General features: G+C 38.9%; 1 protein-coding gene across 1 annotated transcript in view; it reads left to right on the top strand.

Moving 5' to 3' along the window:
• The first annotated feature begins 13,276 nt into the window (after positions 1 to 13,276).
• Positions 13,277 to 15,542, top strand: part of IL1RL1 (interleukin 1 receptor like 1) — a 59,315-nt gene continuing 57,049 nt past the window's right edge. The window contains exon 1 of the mRNA XM_047852546.1: positions 13,277 to 13,315. The gene's annotated coding sequence lies outside the window, so the exon portion shown is untranslated. The remainder of the gene's footprint in view (positions 13,316 to 15,542) is intronic.

Here is a 15,542-nt window from a genome sequence, read left to right as displayed (position 1 = left end):
ACTCCTATTTGTAAGCTATCCCTTTGTTCCTGTCACATCTGGCCTTGACCGCTTTTTACGGTCACATCTGGCCTCAGCCCTCTTCAAATGGAAGGAGTGCAATTCTGAAGATCCCTCTTTTCTTTCTTAACCTAACATCTGCCTCCGCTGTGTCATCCTCAACCTTTGGTTTCGGTCTGGTTCTACTTACTTTCAGTGCTTAGCTGAGACAAACTGCAAACCACGGGATAAATTAAGCTCAGGAGCAGGCTGCCTGGGTTCATATCCCAGCTCCAGTTTTTTTTTTGCGGGGGTGTTTTTGTTTCTTTGTTTTTTTATATTTGTTAATGTTTATCTATTTTTGAGAGAGAGAGACAGAGCAGAGCATGAGTAGGGGAGAGGCAGAGAGAGACACACACACACACACCGAATCCAAAGCAGCCTCCAGGCTCTGAGCTGTCAGCACAGAGTCCGATGTGGGGCTTGAACTCATGAACTGTGAGATCATGACCTGAGCCGAAGTCGGATGCTCAACCCACTGAACCACCCAGGTGCCCCCCAGCTTCAGTTTTTACTAACTTTGTTATTTGGGGGAAATTATTTAACGTTCTCTGTTTCAGATCCCTCATCCTATAAAGCACCTGCAGTACCTGCTTCAAAGGCTGGGTTGAAGGAAACGTATAATACTGATAAGGTGCTCAGCAAAGTGTCTGCCCTATAGCAAGTGCTCCTAAGTGTTAGCTCTTACTAACGTGTTTAAGCAGAATAGGTAACTCTTCTTGAGGGCTTCTCATCAGAGGCAAGCAACTAATGAATGGTTCTATCTTTAGTAAATGGCAAAGATATTTTTGAAAAAGCGCGTTTATTTTTCTGCACAACTATTTTGGGCACCTGCCCTGTGCCAGACAACATGTGCTTAATAGGGTCTTCATATAACACTTTGGAAAATCTATTGAAAGTGTCCAGGGACAAATTATTCCAGTAACACTAAGGGCTGGTGGGTCAAACCAAGAGGTCACTGTATGCTTTCATTAATATCACATGTGTTTTTCCAAAGGTGTTCCACCGGCAACAGCAGTTGAGTTGTACAATGAACAACTGCACATTACTATCATCAACCTTAACTATAAATCTTTGAAAATTTGTGTGCCATGTTTTGATAACCAAATTTAGGTCTATAATATGGCTGTGCAGTAGCATCTGTGATGCATTCACACTGATATTGCAAATATGACAGTCGCCAGAGACACCCTTCTCAGAATTGTCTAACTGTGGTACCCAAGTCCTGGCCCTGCCTGTTTTGCACACGAACGTGATGAAATTTCACCTGGTGAAAGCGTTGAGAGCGGTAAAGAGAGTTGCTGGATCTCCAGGGATGTGTTTTCTCAAGGTGGTCCTTCTTTTGACAGATTCTACGTTTCCATATCGTATAGCGCACAGGCAAAACACGAGGACAGCTTGTCACAACCTGAGGAGGAGCTGGTGGGTCATAACTGATCCATAGATGAAAATTTTCTGGATCAGGCATTCCTTTTAAGAGCTCTTTGTAACCAGTAGGTCTCTAAGATAACTGTAGCTATATAAAGGAGACGAATAATGTAAAAGAAGCAAAAGAGCCAATGTTGAACCATATCACCTCCTAACACACATTAATAAGTCATATTTTATAGAATTTTTGGAATTTGTAGGGAATATCCTAACCCTTTATGGAGATTAAAATATAGGCCTATTTTTATTTCATCCAATGTTCTTACCGAGGGTTGCATTTGACCTGCAACGGGGTCTGTTAATTCTTACAAAGAGCAAAACAAATAACAAAATAACCAAATGGCACCAGCCAACTTTGGAATTCTTGCAAGAATCTGGATGGGGATTCAGAATTCTAAACATAGTGTTCCAGGGAACCATGCAAAAGGATCAGCGTTGACAACCAGTTGGAACTTCCCCTTTCTATTTTAATCACCCGATCACATACAGGATAGTAACATGTCAAGAAGATGACTTTGACCAACTGTTATCAGGGAGCCTGATAGGTGGCTCTTAGAGCCACGGATGTGTTAACACTGGGCCTGGGTTATTGTGAAGATAGAAATTCGTGGGAATCCAGGAGAATGCAGGAGACCGCCCTGGATATATGTGCACACGAGAGGCAAAAAGGCAGAGATGAGCGCAGGAAGCCAGAAGGTAGCAAAAAGCAGAAGGTGGCATCAGAATTTGAGATACGGGGAACTAGAAATAGGGAAGAACCAATGGCAAGAAGAGTTTATAGGACTCATTTGATTTAACTTTGGGTAGGGTACATTGTTGGCTCCAGCAACAAAATCATCTGCATTTGGCCTTCAAAACAGCCAGAAAAAGCTTGAGCAGAGGAAGAAACATGGAGATGTGTGTCTAGGCAGCCATCTTGCAGGCAGGTGTGCATCTCAAGGTAAGCGAGGCTGTGGGGGAGAGAGTGGATGTGGGGGAAGTGGGTATGGGACCCGGACTGAGTCAGGAGGATGCCTGCAGGTAAATGGTGGGTGAAAGAGGACAGCTAAATGAAACACAGAAGAGGGTTTTCTACGAAGTGTATGTTTGCTGAGCAATATAAAGTGTAAACAAAGAGGGGCTTTTTTCAGTGAAGAGAAATTATAGAGGCAGGGTGATTAGAAGGGCCAATGGTGGCAAAATCACTCATTGGCTTTGAGCACGCTGGGTTCAGTGGTGACTGTGGAATGAAAGCCCTGGGTCTTTTTCTGCCTCCATTTCAGACAGGTTTCTTCTCATTTTCCACTGTGCACTCATAACTCTATGGAAAAAAAATCTCAGCATCCACAGTAATCAACTCCCTGCACTAGATCCTCAGACCTCTTCTCATCTAGACTCTCCTCGGCATATGACACTTGACCACTCTCCTTTCCTTAGCTCCTCTCTTTTCTGGGATTTTGATGTGCAGGCGACTCTTCATTTTCTATTAACTCCTTGACTGCTCTTCTAGGCACCTCTAGCCTCTGTCTCCTCCAAAGTCGTTGATGTTAAAGTTGCTCAAAGATTTATGCTTGTCCCTCATTACTTTTCGCTTTGTATTCCCTCTCTGATCTCACCTGCATCTTTGATGTCAAAGACCACCAAAATAATAATTCCCCTAGCCCACCCTAATGTCTCTTTGGAGTCCATACATTCAGCTGCTTACCTGACTTTCACTGCGATGTCTCAACGTCTCTCCCAACTCATCATTTCCCAAGCCAATTCAAGTTATCCTCCCCGCAAACCGGAATGTGCAAGCTCCAGTCTTCTTCCTCTGTTCCATAGTCTAGTAAGTGGCACCACCATCCCTTCTGCTGTGCAATTTGAAAGCCTCGGCTCTTTCCTCATATCTGTTCTATCACCAAGTCCTGCTAATGTTACGTCTTAAATACTTTCCTCCACCTCTGCTATCACCACTTTGGTTTAAGCTACCCTCATCTATCACCATCTCTATTGAAATAACATTATTACTGATTTTGCTATTTTAAACATTGCCCTGAAGTTCTTTGATAACATCTCCCATTGAGAAGTGAAGTGTAGGTTCTATGCCCTCGAAATTGGCTGCACTTGGGGCTGCACTGACCAACAAAGTCTCATTAAAGTAGGATTGTGTCACTTCAGAGCCGGGTCATAAAAGGCAATGCAACGTTATCTTGCTTGCTATAACACTGATGTTGGAGCCCTGAGAAGTTTAGATGGCCATGCTCTCAGGAAGCCAAGCCACATGGGGAGGTCACATGTGGGCATTTTGGTCGTCAGTTATAATTTTTGCACTATCTCAGCCAAAGCCCAGACAAGTGAGTGATCAAGTCTTTTAGATGATTCCAGACCCTAGCCACCAGTGCCCTCCCAGTTTAAAAAGTCTTCAAGGCAAAGTTCCCAGGCATCATGGAACAGTGGCAAGTTATGCCCCTTCTCCCTCCACCTTCTACTCTCTCCACCTTCCGCCCCACCCCTGTCTGCCCAAGTTTCAGAAATACTAAATCAATCAACATAATAAAATGATTGTTCCAGGGGATGAAAGTTACATCACAGGGAATATAGTCAATGGCATCACAATAGCATTTTATGGTGACAGGTGTGGTGAGTGTAGCCTAACATATAGACTTGTCCAATCACTATGTTGTACACCTGAAACTAAGGTAGCATTGCATGTCAACTATACTTGATAAAAAAAGAAGCTGAGAAATTTGAGGGTGATTTGTTGAGCAGCAAAAGTAACTGAAACGCTGATATATCCCAGCTATGTCTGTACATTTCTACATTGTTCTTCACGCTGCAGAGCCAGAGTAATCTCCCTACTTAAAACCATTCGGCTGTGTCCCACTGCTCTTAAGCTAAAGATGGAAATTCTTAACGTGACCTCAAGGATTGAACCAAGCTTCTCCACCCTCATCTTGTAGCACACGCACAGCCTTTGCCCTCTGATTTCAGTTCTCTGTATCCCCCACCCTCCTTCTTGCCATGGTGCTTTGCACGATTTCCATTGCCTGCTCTATTTGTTGTTGTTTGTTTTTATTTTTGGTAAATGTCTCATTGGTGTCTGTTTCTTACAATAGACTGTCAGCTCTACTGGGGCAGAGACCCCATGTCTGTTTTTGCTCCCAATAGTATTCTTGCTGCTTTGCATGGATCTTTGTTTTTTAATTCATATGACATCAGTATATCCTTGTAGGATAAAAGAATAAACTTGGGAGGTTTAGTTACAAGGCCAATGTTTTTAACCATTATGATTTATTGCATGGATTTAGGCTATGGGAGGGGTAAATAGATGAAATAGTTACGTCTATTCTTTAGGAAATTGCAGTCTACTTGGGGGCACATCAAAGGGCAGGTGCATCAATACTTCTTATGGTTAAGTGCCTCTGATAAGACAGACACTATACTAGGTGCTTTCTGTAAACTATGGTATTTATTCTTCACAACTCCTGTGAGGTAGGTATGGTGCTTATTCTTTTTTCAAATTTTTTAAAAACATCTTTAGTTTTGAGAAAGAGAGAGAGAGAAAGCAGGGCAGAGAGGGGCAGAGAGAGAGGGAAATATAGAATCTGAAGCAGGCTCCAGGCTCTGAGCTGTCAACACAGAGCCCAGTGTGGGGCTCGAAACCACGGACTGTGAGATCATGACCTGAGCCAAAGGTGGACGCTCAACCGACTGAGCCATCCAGGTGCCCGGTTCTTATTCTTATTTTACAGACTGGAGAACCAAAGTTCAAGCAGGATTTGAACCCAAGACTTTGATCCAAAAATGAGGCTGAAAAGATGAATTTTTTTCCTGGTAGAAAATATTTTGAGGACAGATGTGGGAAATAAAGCATACTGAATCAGATTTTTCAGGCTAAGGAATTTTGAGTTTATTCTGTAAATAGTCGTGATCTAAAAGATTTTGAGCAGGAGACTGCTGTAATCAAAATTGATTTTTCAGTCCATGACAGAGTATCTGGTGTTGGACTAGCCTTCTTACCACAAATAATTAGAGAAGTGGAGAATACTTATGAAAAAAAATTTGTCAGACTTTGGATAGCAGGCACATTACTTGAGCCAAAGTGGAGAGACCTTATTGAAATTCTGAGTAGTAAGCAGAGGTAACCCACCCTGAGCAAAGTCTACTCTAGACCCACCTGAGTAAAGATTTATGATAAATTTTCAGAGGATTAAATAAATCCACAAGTAAAATACTTCTTCCTAGAATAAGTTTCACAATTCAAGGAAAATAATAAGACACATAACAGCATAGCATTCCAAATTCTCAAAACATAATAAAAAACTATAAGACATTTGGAAAAGCAGGAGAATGTGATCCCCAAACTAAGAGAAATAGAAACAGATCTGAGAGAGATGATAGAATAAGCAAAGATGTTTAAAATATCTATTTTAATTACTTTCCAAGCTTTAAGGAAAATGTGACCATAGTAAGGATCAAATAGGACATCTAAATAGGGAGACAACAATGAAAAAGAAAAAAAAAATGAACCAAATGGAAATTTTGTACTAACAAAATATAATATCTGCAATGAATAAGTCATTCAATGGGGTTAACAGTAGATTGAATCGTGCAGAAGAAAACAAAAATCAGGGAACTTGAAGACAGGGTAGAGATTGTAGTATGTAAAGGAGAAGAAATGGTGGAAAAGAAAGAAAAGATATTCAGGGGTTTGTGGGACAATATTGAGAGTCTAACACAATATCAAGAGTCTCAGAAGGAGGAAAGAGGTTTAAGTACAAACATATTTAATGAAATAAGCATAATAAAATGTTAATATGTGATGTAAAAAATAAATCCACAATTCTCAGAAGCTCAGCAATACAAAACAATGGCAATGCATCAACTTGTTGAAAACCACTGATACAGAGAAAATTTAAGCCAGAGGGCAGGAAAACATATTACTTATAGAAGAATGGTAAAAATGATTGCTGTGTTATTGTCAGAAGCAATGCCAGCCAGAAAATAATGAAACAACATCTGTAAAATGCCAAAAGAAAAAAAAAAACAGCTAACCTAGAATCTTATGTACGTGGAAAATATCTTTTAAAAAGGAACGTGAAATAAAAAAATATTTGTATGCAAAGCAAAACTGAGAAAATGTATTACCAGCAAACCTTTGTGAAAAGGCAGTTTAAAGGAAGTTCTTCAGGGTAAAGGAAAATGATGGCAGGTGGAAACTCAGATCTGCATGAAGGAATGAAGAGTGTAGAAAAGGTAAACATGTGGGTAAATACAAAGTCATTTTTGTTTGATAGTGGATTTAAAGCATAGTTTGCTTTTTAAGGGAAAAGTAACTGACCATGTATTGTAGGGCCTCAATTCATGTACAATTAATGTGCATTACAACAATGGCATAAAGGGGGAGATAAAATATATCACGTTAGTGTTCTTTCATTTTATCTACATGGCATAAACTACTTGAAGGTAGACTATGAAGAGTTACAATGCATATTGTGAACCCCAGGAACCCACAGCACCAATAAAAATAAAACAAAGAAGTTGAGATCATAAGCCAATAGGGAAAGACGCAATATTAAAATACTTAATCCAAAGGCTGCTAGAAAATGATGAGTAAAGAACAATAAATAGGAGACAAATGACAAAAAATAGCAAGATGATAGACACAAGCACAACAAGATTGATATTTACATTAAAATATTCACTTTTCCAGTGAAAGACAGAAATTGTTAGACTGGGTAATAAATAATACCAATGCCAATAATACCTATTTCTGGCGTCGTTCAGATAATACTCGTGTACTTACTAAGTAAATCAAGTCATGGTGGCACATATTATCTTGCACGGTGCTTCTCTTGAATGAGAATATCTGTGCTAACAATGCTTTTGATTTCTTCTACTGCAAAACGACCTTGCAAATTCAAAACCAATCTTCAGTAATTCAATTCTGCACATATTTGAAAACAAATATTAGGAATGTGTATAATTCCATGTAGCTACCACATCTGTTTTGAAATAAGGTTTCAAAGTAATGAGAATGTCTAAAACAAAGCATTTGACTATGGAAACATTGGGATAACAAACACATTTAAAGGATGTTGTAAATTCTGGCTCTTTACCCGATAAAGATAATCATTTTGAGTGCGACCTGAATAAATATTCACAGTTGATTCAGTAATATGGAGCTAGTAACTGGATAAAAAAATAGGCTTATGAAGATGGGGGGAAACTAATGGGAATTCAGTTCACTGTGTGCATGAAGCAAATAGAAGAAAGACATGTGAGTGTCTAGGCTATCCATAACATTACCAATGAGTAGGATCCCAATCTACTCAAGATAAAGTAATTATACTACAGAATCATAGAATTTTAGAGTGATTAAAAAAAAGAAGGAAAATAAATGCACTAAATCCTGCAATTAAAGAGAGAAATTGTCACTCTAGGTAATAACAGCAAAGCCCAAGTATATGCTATTTAAAAGGCACAAATTTAGTAAAAAGACACAAGTAAAGTGAAAGTGGAAAAATGGAAGAATTATACCACGTGAACTCTATCAGAAAGCTGGAGTGGCTATTGTAATGTCAGACAATGTAGATTTTAGGACAAGGAGTACTACCAAAGAAAGAGACATTTCATAATGTTAAAAAGGCGATTCATCAACAAAAAAAAAAAAAAAGAAAAAAAAAGAAAAGGAACAATTGTAAAAGTATATGCTCCTAAAGCAGAGTTTCAGAACACAGCGAACAAAAATTTCCAGAGCAGAAGTGAGAAATTACCAAATCCACCATCACAATTGGAAATTATTTTAATTCTCTTTCAGTAATGTATTCCTAATCATAAAATACACCCAAAACACCCAACCTCTTTATGGTATAAAAAGGTTGGGTTGATAACAACAAACAATTGACCCAAATGACCTTTACAAACACTTCACCCAGTAACCATAGGATAAATATTCTTTTCAAGTGCACGTGGACCATTTACCAAGATAAGACTATATTCTGCATCATAAAACAAGTCTCAACACTTTAAAAGTATTAAAATTATACAGAGTGAGTTATCTGGCCAAGAGAGAATTAAATTAGAATAACAAAAAGATATCTGGAAAATTCCTAAATTATTTGGATTTTTAGCAATGCATTGTTGTATAATCAGGGGGTCCAAGAAAAAATTACAAGAGAAATTAGACAATACAGGGAACAGAATGTGTGTGTGTTTATATGTATATATTTGTATGACAAAATTAAAGCAGTGCATAGAAAGAAATATATAGTTCTGATTTATAGTACCCATAAGTTATGCTAGAAAAGGAAAGGATTATAATCAGTGACCTAAACATCTAATTTAAGAAAATAGAAAAAGAACTATAGTTGACCCTTGAACAACACGGGCTCGAACTGCCTGGGTCCATTTATACACACTTTTCCCCTGTATACAAATACAGTATAGTACTGTAAATGTATTTTCTCTAACCCTGCATTGTTCAAAGGTCAACTGTGGTCAAACCCAAACTTATACTTAATGGTAAAAAGGTAAATATTTTCTCCTTAAGATTAAGAACAAGGAAGATACCTGCTCTTCCCATTTCTATTCAATATTATACTAGAGGCCCTAGTTTGTATAATAAGGCAAGAGATAAAAGACATAAATACTGAAAGGAAAAGTAAAATTATCTTTGTTTTCCAAAGAAATAAGTGTGTATGTAAAACAAAAATCACTCAAAGGAATCTAAAACATAAAATCTTCTAAGGCTAATAAGTGAATTTACAAGGTCATAAGATATAAGATCAATATATGGGTATAATTGCTTTCCTATACTGACAGTGAACAGTTAGAAAATAATTTTTTTTAAAGAATATGGGGTGCCTGGGTGACTCAGTCGGTTAAGCGGAGGGCTCCTGGTTTCTACTTAGGTCATGGTCTCATGGTTCATGAGTTCGAGCCCTGTGTTGGGCTTCCCACTGATAGTGGAAAGCCTGCTTGGGATTCTCTCTCTCTCTCTCCCTCTCTCTCTATACCCTTCCCCTGCTCTCTCTCTCTCTCTCTCTCTCTCAAGATAACTAAACTTAAAAAAATATATTGTTTACAGTATGTGTAAAATCTTTACATTTCAGATTACAAAACACTGTTGAGAGACATTAAAGTAGATATAAAGAATGAAGAGATATATAACATGTTGATGCATTGAAAATCTAAAATTACAAAATGTAGCTCCCTTCAAATTTATCTACTGATTTAATGCAATTCCAATCAAAATTCCTGAAGATTTTTTTTTGCAGAAATTGGCAACCTGATTCTATAACTTATATAAAACCATAAAAAATCTAGAATAAGCCAAAATAACTTTGAAGAAAAAAAAGCTGGAAAAGTCATAATACCTGATTTTAGTATTAGATCCACATGTATATAGTTTTGACCAAGACACCAAAATACTTTATTGAGAAAAATATTTAACAAATAGGAATGTAAGAGCTAAATATCTCTACAAAAATCTACCTAGATTCATATTTTACATTACATAAAAACTTTAATTTAAAATGGATTGGAGGGGCACCTGGGTGGCTCAGTGGGTTAAGCGTCTGACTTCAGCTCAGGTCACGATCTCAAAGTCCATGAGTTTGAGTCTGACAGCTCAGAGCCTGGAGCCTGCTTTGAATTCTGTGTCTCCCTCTCTCTCTCTCTGCTCCTCCCCAACTTTCTCTCTCTCTCTCTTTCTCCCTTCCTCTCTCAAAAATAAATAAACATTAAAAAAAAACTTTAAAAAAATTTAAAAAGATAAAATGTATTGGAGATTAAAGGTAAAAATTGAAAATATAATACTCCTGTAAGAACAAAGGGAAAAATTTCACTCCACAACCTTGGAGTAAGCAAAAATTTCTTAGCGAGGATCCAAAAAGCATTAACTTGAAAAGAAAAAAATATATATATTAGGCTTCATCAAAATTAAAAACTTCTGCACATAAATATTCAAAGAAGCATTATTAATTTATAATAGCCCAAAGTGGAAACAACCCAATGTCCATCAACTGGTGAATGGAAAAACAAAATGTGCATCCCTGCATGGAATACTACTCAGCGATAAAAAGAAGCGAAGTCCTGATCCATAGTAAACATGGAAGAACCTCCCAGACATCCTACTAAGTGGAAGAAGTCAGGCACAAAGACCACATAGTGTGTTTCCATGTGCTTGGAAGGTCTACAGCAGGCAAATCTAGAGACACAGAAGGCCGATGTGGTTGCCAGGCACTAGGAGTGGGCCAGGGGGTGGTTCACTGTAAATGGGCCTCAACTGTCTTGTTAGAGTGAGGGGCATGTTCTAAAATTGGATTATGATGGTGGTTGCACAATTTGCTAATTTCATTGAAAATCATTTGATTCTAGGGGTGCCTGGGTGGCTCAGTTCGTTGAGCATCTGACTCTCGATTTTGGCTGTGGTTGTGATCATACGGTTGTGAGGTCAGCTCCACGCTGGGTGGGGAGCCTGCCTAAAATTTTCCCTCTCTCCCTGCTCTGTCCCTCCCCTGCTCTCTCTCTCTCTCTCTCTCTCTGTCTCTCTCTCTCTCAAAAAAAAAAATGATTATACGCTTAAAATAAGTGAATTCTGTAGAATTAAGTTACGCCTCAATATAGTTGTTAAAAATCATTAGAAATCGTACAATGAGTTAGAAGAATTAAATGAGAGGACAGGACAGAAGATATAAATGAAAGCACGTTTAAAAATGTTTCTACTGTGCATGTATAACCCATTTAAAAATTAAGCACATTTAAAAAATGCAATGGCTTGGGGGATAAATAAAAAATGATACTACTGATGGCATGAAATATAAATACACATCAAATGCTTGAACAAGATCTGACAGACTTCTGTGATTAAATCTCTAAATGTATAAAATCTCTTTAAAAAGCATGAAAGAGGACTTAAATCCCTGGAATGGCATGCTGTGTGTCAGCAAAAGAGCTCATCGTTGTAAAGATATCCATTCTCACTAAATCAATTTATAAACAAAATAAAAATTCTGAAGACTTTAAGAAATGAAACCAAGAATCTTGACTCTAAAATTCATCTCTCCCTATCAAATACGCGCATGGACTAAATAGACAGCCACTGCTCTGGTAATTGACAAATAGAACAATGGGAAAACATTTCCATAAGAAGACTTGCGTCTGGAAACAAGTTCAAAAATTGGAACAAATGAGGAGGAGGGCTCGTTATTGAATTTGATTTTACTGCCAGACCAGTAAAAAGTTTCAAGCACAGATTCAAGGTTAAGTATACAAGGAAGAGAGAGGATGTGGCACACTTCTAACCCTCATGCCTACTTTCATGTCACACTGGGTTGCCCCTGAGTACAGCGATGTCTCTGCCAGCCTTGTCCAGGTGTCCCACTTCTCACATCCAGGCTCTGAAAGGGCCAAAACGAGGGATGAGGTGGGGACCACCTGGCAGGAGAATGGGTGGGTTGTGTTGACTGCCTTTACCTGCATCCGGAGTCTCTGGGAGGTATTTGGATCTCTGGGTCTTTTCCCAGGAATGCTAAAGTCCTAGCCCAATGATCCTGGGATCTGGAAGGTGCTGCCCAAACACCTTAATCCCTCATTGGGGCAGCCAACTTTGCCTTTTCTGTACCCTCTCAGAGCCCAGTTCACAGAGCTGAAATCATAGATCCAGTTTAGTTATGACCACTCCTAGAGAACCATTAGGATCCAGTAGATAATCAATCAATCAATCAATCAAAACTTCTCATATTGGAAGACAGTGAGTGTTAAGAAAATGAATAAGCAAACCAGAGAACAGGATAATTACTCACAAAAATTCATATTTGATGGTTTTTTATCTATATCTATACCTATACCTATACCTATATGTATATTTTTATCTATATCTATATCTATATCTGTATCTATATCTATATCTGTATATGTATCTGTATCTATATCTATATCTATATCTATATCTATATCTGTATCTATATCTATATCCATCCAGAATATATACATGTTCCCTTTGACTCCACACTTCCATTTCTAGGTATATATTTAAGAGAAATGAGAACATATATTCACAAATAGACTTGTACAAGAATATTTTTAGCTGATTTTTTTTCAGAATAGCCCTAAATTATGAACAATTCAAAGTTTATCCATAGGAGAACAAATAAACTGATACACATCGATATAATGGGATATTACTCAGCAATAAATAGGAATTAACTACTAGAAACCCATAACAACGTGGATAAATCTCAGAAACATTATGGTGAGCAAAAGAAGCCATGCACGAGAGAGTACGGAATGTCTGTTTTATTTATATGAAATTCTAGAGCAAGTTGAGACTGTGATGCAAGAAACCTGAGCAGTGATTTCCATCAGAGGGCAAGGGGTTGGGAGTAGTCGAAATTGACTGAAGTGGTATGGTAACCAGCCTCCAAGATGGCCCTCCATGATTTCTCCCCTTGGTTCCCTCCCATGTTGTACCAGGTTTGGTCTGTGTGACCAAAAGAATAAGGCGAAAGTGAAGGCGTGGAATGCTTCTTCTGAGTTAAGGTTATAGCTTGAGTCTTATAATGTCTCTCTCTCTCTCTCTTTTTCTCTCTCTCTCCCTCCCTCCCTCTCTTCCTCCTCTCCTTCTCCCTCTCTCTCATTCTCTCCACTACTCTGGGACTCTGCGTCGTGTTGCGAACATCCCTGTGGAGAGGCCAGCATTGGTAAGGAACCAAACCTCTTGCCAACAACTGAGCGAGCTTGGAAATGAATCTTCCAGTTTCAGTCAAGTCCATAGGGACTGTGGTCCTGGTCACCTGACTGACTGAAGCTTTATGATAGATGCTGAGCCAGAACCACCCAGCTAAGTCACTCCTAGACTCTTCTCCCTCAGAAATCATGTGAGGTAATAAAACAGAAAGCTTGTTGCTTTACATTGCTAAGTTTGGGGGTAACTTGCTATTTAGCAAGATGTATCTAGTACAGGTGGGCGTAGGGGAGCTCTGAGGGGTAGCAGAAATGTTCTATATCGCGACCAAGGCATCGGCTATTCAGGTTTATGTATTTGTCAAAAAAAATCATAGTGCTGAACACTTAACACCCGTGAATGTATGTAAATTGTAACTCAAGAAAACATATTCTGTATATAAAAACAGTTTCAGCAGTGAAAGAGTACACGAAGAGGTGAAAATGGCTTTTCAGAGATGAATTTGTATAAAGCTTGGCACGTTTCAGAAATTTTCCAGAGCAATGTGTGAATGGCTTCTCAAAAAATGTAGTTGGGAGATTTTTATGTAAGTATCCAACACTTGGGCATGGGCCTGGGAAGATGTGATTCTAAATGAACCTGTTAGCAGTTAATAGGGACACCTGAATAGTATATACCATTGCTTCTCATGGTTTATGCCATACTTTGTAATATATGGGCAGACTCTTCAACTCTATTCTATTGCTGGCAGTTTGGGTGGTGAGATTGTTTCTGAAAATAGGTTCCATATATGAAGGCATGATTCTCTAATTGCAAAATTGTTAAAACCATAATTCTCATATGCGTAGATAGTATCTGTCAAAGTTTAATTAATGGGGGGAACAGCAGAACATCGGAACTAATTTCATAAGGTTATGAGAAACTGGAGTCTATATAAGAAGTTGGGGAAGGGACTGTTGAGACAATATTGTGAAGGTGGATACCAAATTGCTTAAGCCATTTCCATTGTGTTATCTTACATACCAGACAGGGAACAAAAAAACTCATCCCACTTATCAGTTTACTGCAAAGCAATCTCTAACTTTACGAGTTGCATGAGAGCTGAGGTCTAACCAATTATGAGTAAAAATTGCATTTTTTGAGATAATATGATTTCCAGATTGGCTTGTTAGAAGATGCCCTACTACTGGGGTATGTGGGTGGCTCAGTCGGTTGAGTGTCTGACTTCAGCTCAGGTCATGATCTCGCTGTTCCCAAGTTCAAGCCCCACACTCTGTCTCTCTCTCAAAAATAAATAAACATTAAAAAATATTTTTAAAATTCAAAAATAATTTTTAAAAAGGTGTCCTACTCTTTATTTTTAAATTATTTTCTTTTTTTTAATGTTTATTTATTTTTGAGAGTGAGGGAGGGAGAGACAGAGCACTAGCGGGGGAGGGGAAGAGAGAAGGAGACACAGAGTCCAAAGGAGGCTCCAGGCTCTGAGCTGTCATCACAAAGCCTGATGTAGGGCTCCACCCCATAGACCGCGAGATTATGACTTGAGCCGAAGTCAGACGCTTAACCGACTGAGCCACCCAGGCGTCCCACATTATTTTCAATACATCTTAAACACCAGTAAACCTTATGTTGACTTCAGATTGGGGGTCCTCCACTCATTTTTGTCTTTTTTCTTTGCTGTTCCACAGAATGAATGTATTGGAGGGGTGCCTGGGTGGCTCACTTTCTTGAGCGCCTGACTTGGGCTCAGGTCATGCTCTCATGGTTTATGAATTTGAGCCTCACTTGGGCTCTCTGTTGTCAGCTCAGAGCCTGCTTTAGATCCTCTGTCACCCTCTTTATCTCTGACTCTCCCCTGCTCATGTTCTGTTTCTTAAAAATAGATACACATTAAAAAAAAAAGAATGAATGTATTGGAAAAATGAGTCAGCTTAGCGGAGGGTACACAGGAAACGAGCGAAGGCCCCAGAAATGCTGCAGGTTCTGGGTGATGAGTGCCTGGACAGATGCTGGCAGCAGAAAGTAAGAGGTCTTATGAGAAAGATTCCGTGTTGTTAGAATCAATAAGGTTTGGCACCTGGTTGAACATGAAGGACAAGGGGGAGAGTTCCAATGTGTTGAGTCAGGGGGCCAGAGAACCATTATAAAAACAGAAACCTTCTGCACTTGGGGGGAGGGAGAGGGGGGCAGCTAGAAGGAGGAGTCAGTGAGGCAGCAGGAGAGGAGAGCCAGGACAAAGCAGCAACTTGACTTGGGGTGCCCTTGTCTGATGGTTCAAAGCATGGCACTGGAGTTCTACAGATAGAGGTGTAGGTTTAGGCAAGTTACCTCATCTCTCCAAGCCTGTTTCCTCTCTTATAAAATAGGGAAATGATAGCTTCTTCTCTGGATCGTCATGAAGGTTAAAGTACAAGAGAATGTAAAT

The sequence above is a fragment of the Prionailurus viverrinus genome, chromosome A3 (genome assembly GCF_022837055.1).
Source record: "Prionailurus viverrinus isolate Anna chromosome A3, UM_Priviv_1.0, whole genome shotgun sequence".
In the NCBI taxonomy this organism is placed as follows: domain Eukaryota; kingdom Metazoa; phylum Chordata; class Mammalia; order Carnivora; family Felidae; genus Prionailurus; species Prionailurus viverrinus.
The sequence above is the reverse complement of the archived record's forward strand: the minus strand, read 5'-3'. Positions and strand labels throughout refer to the sequence as shown.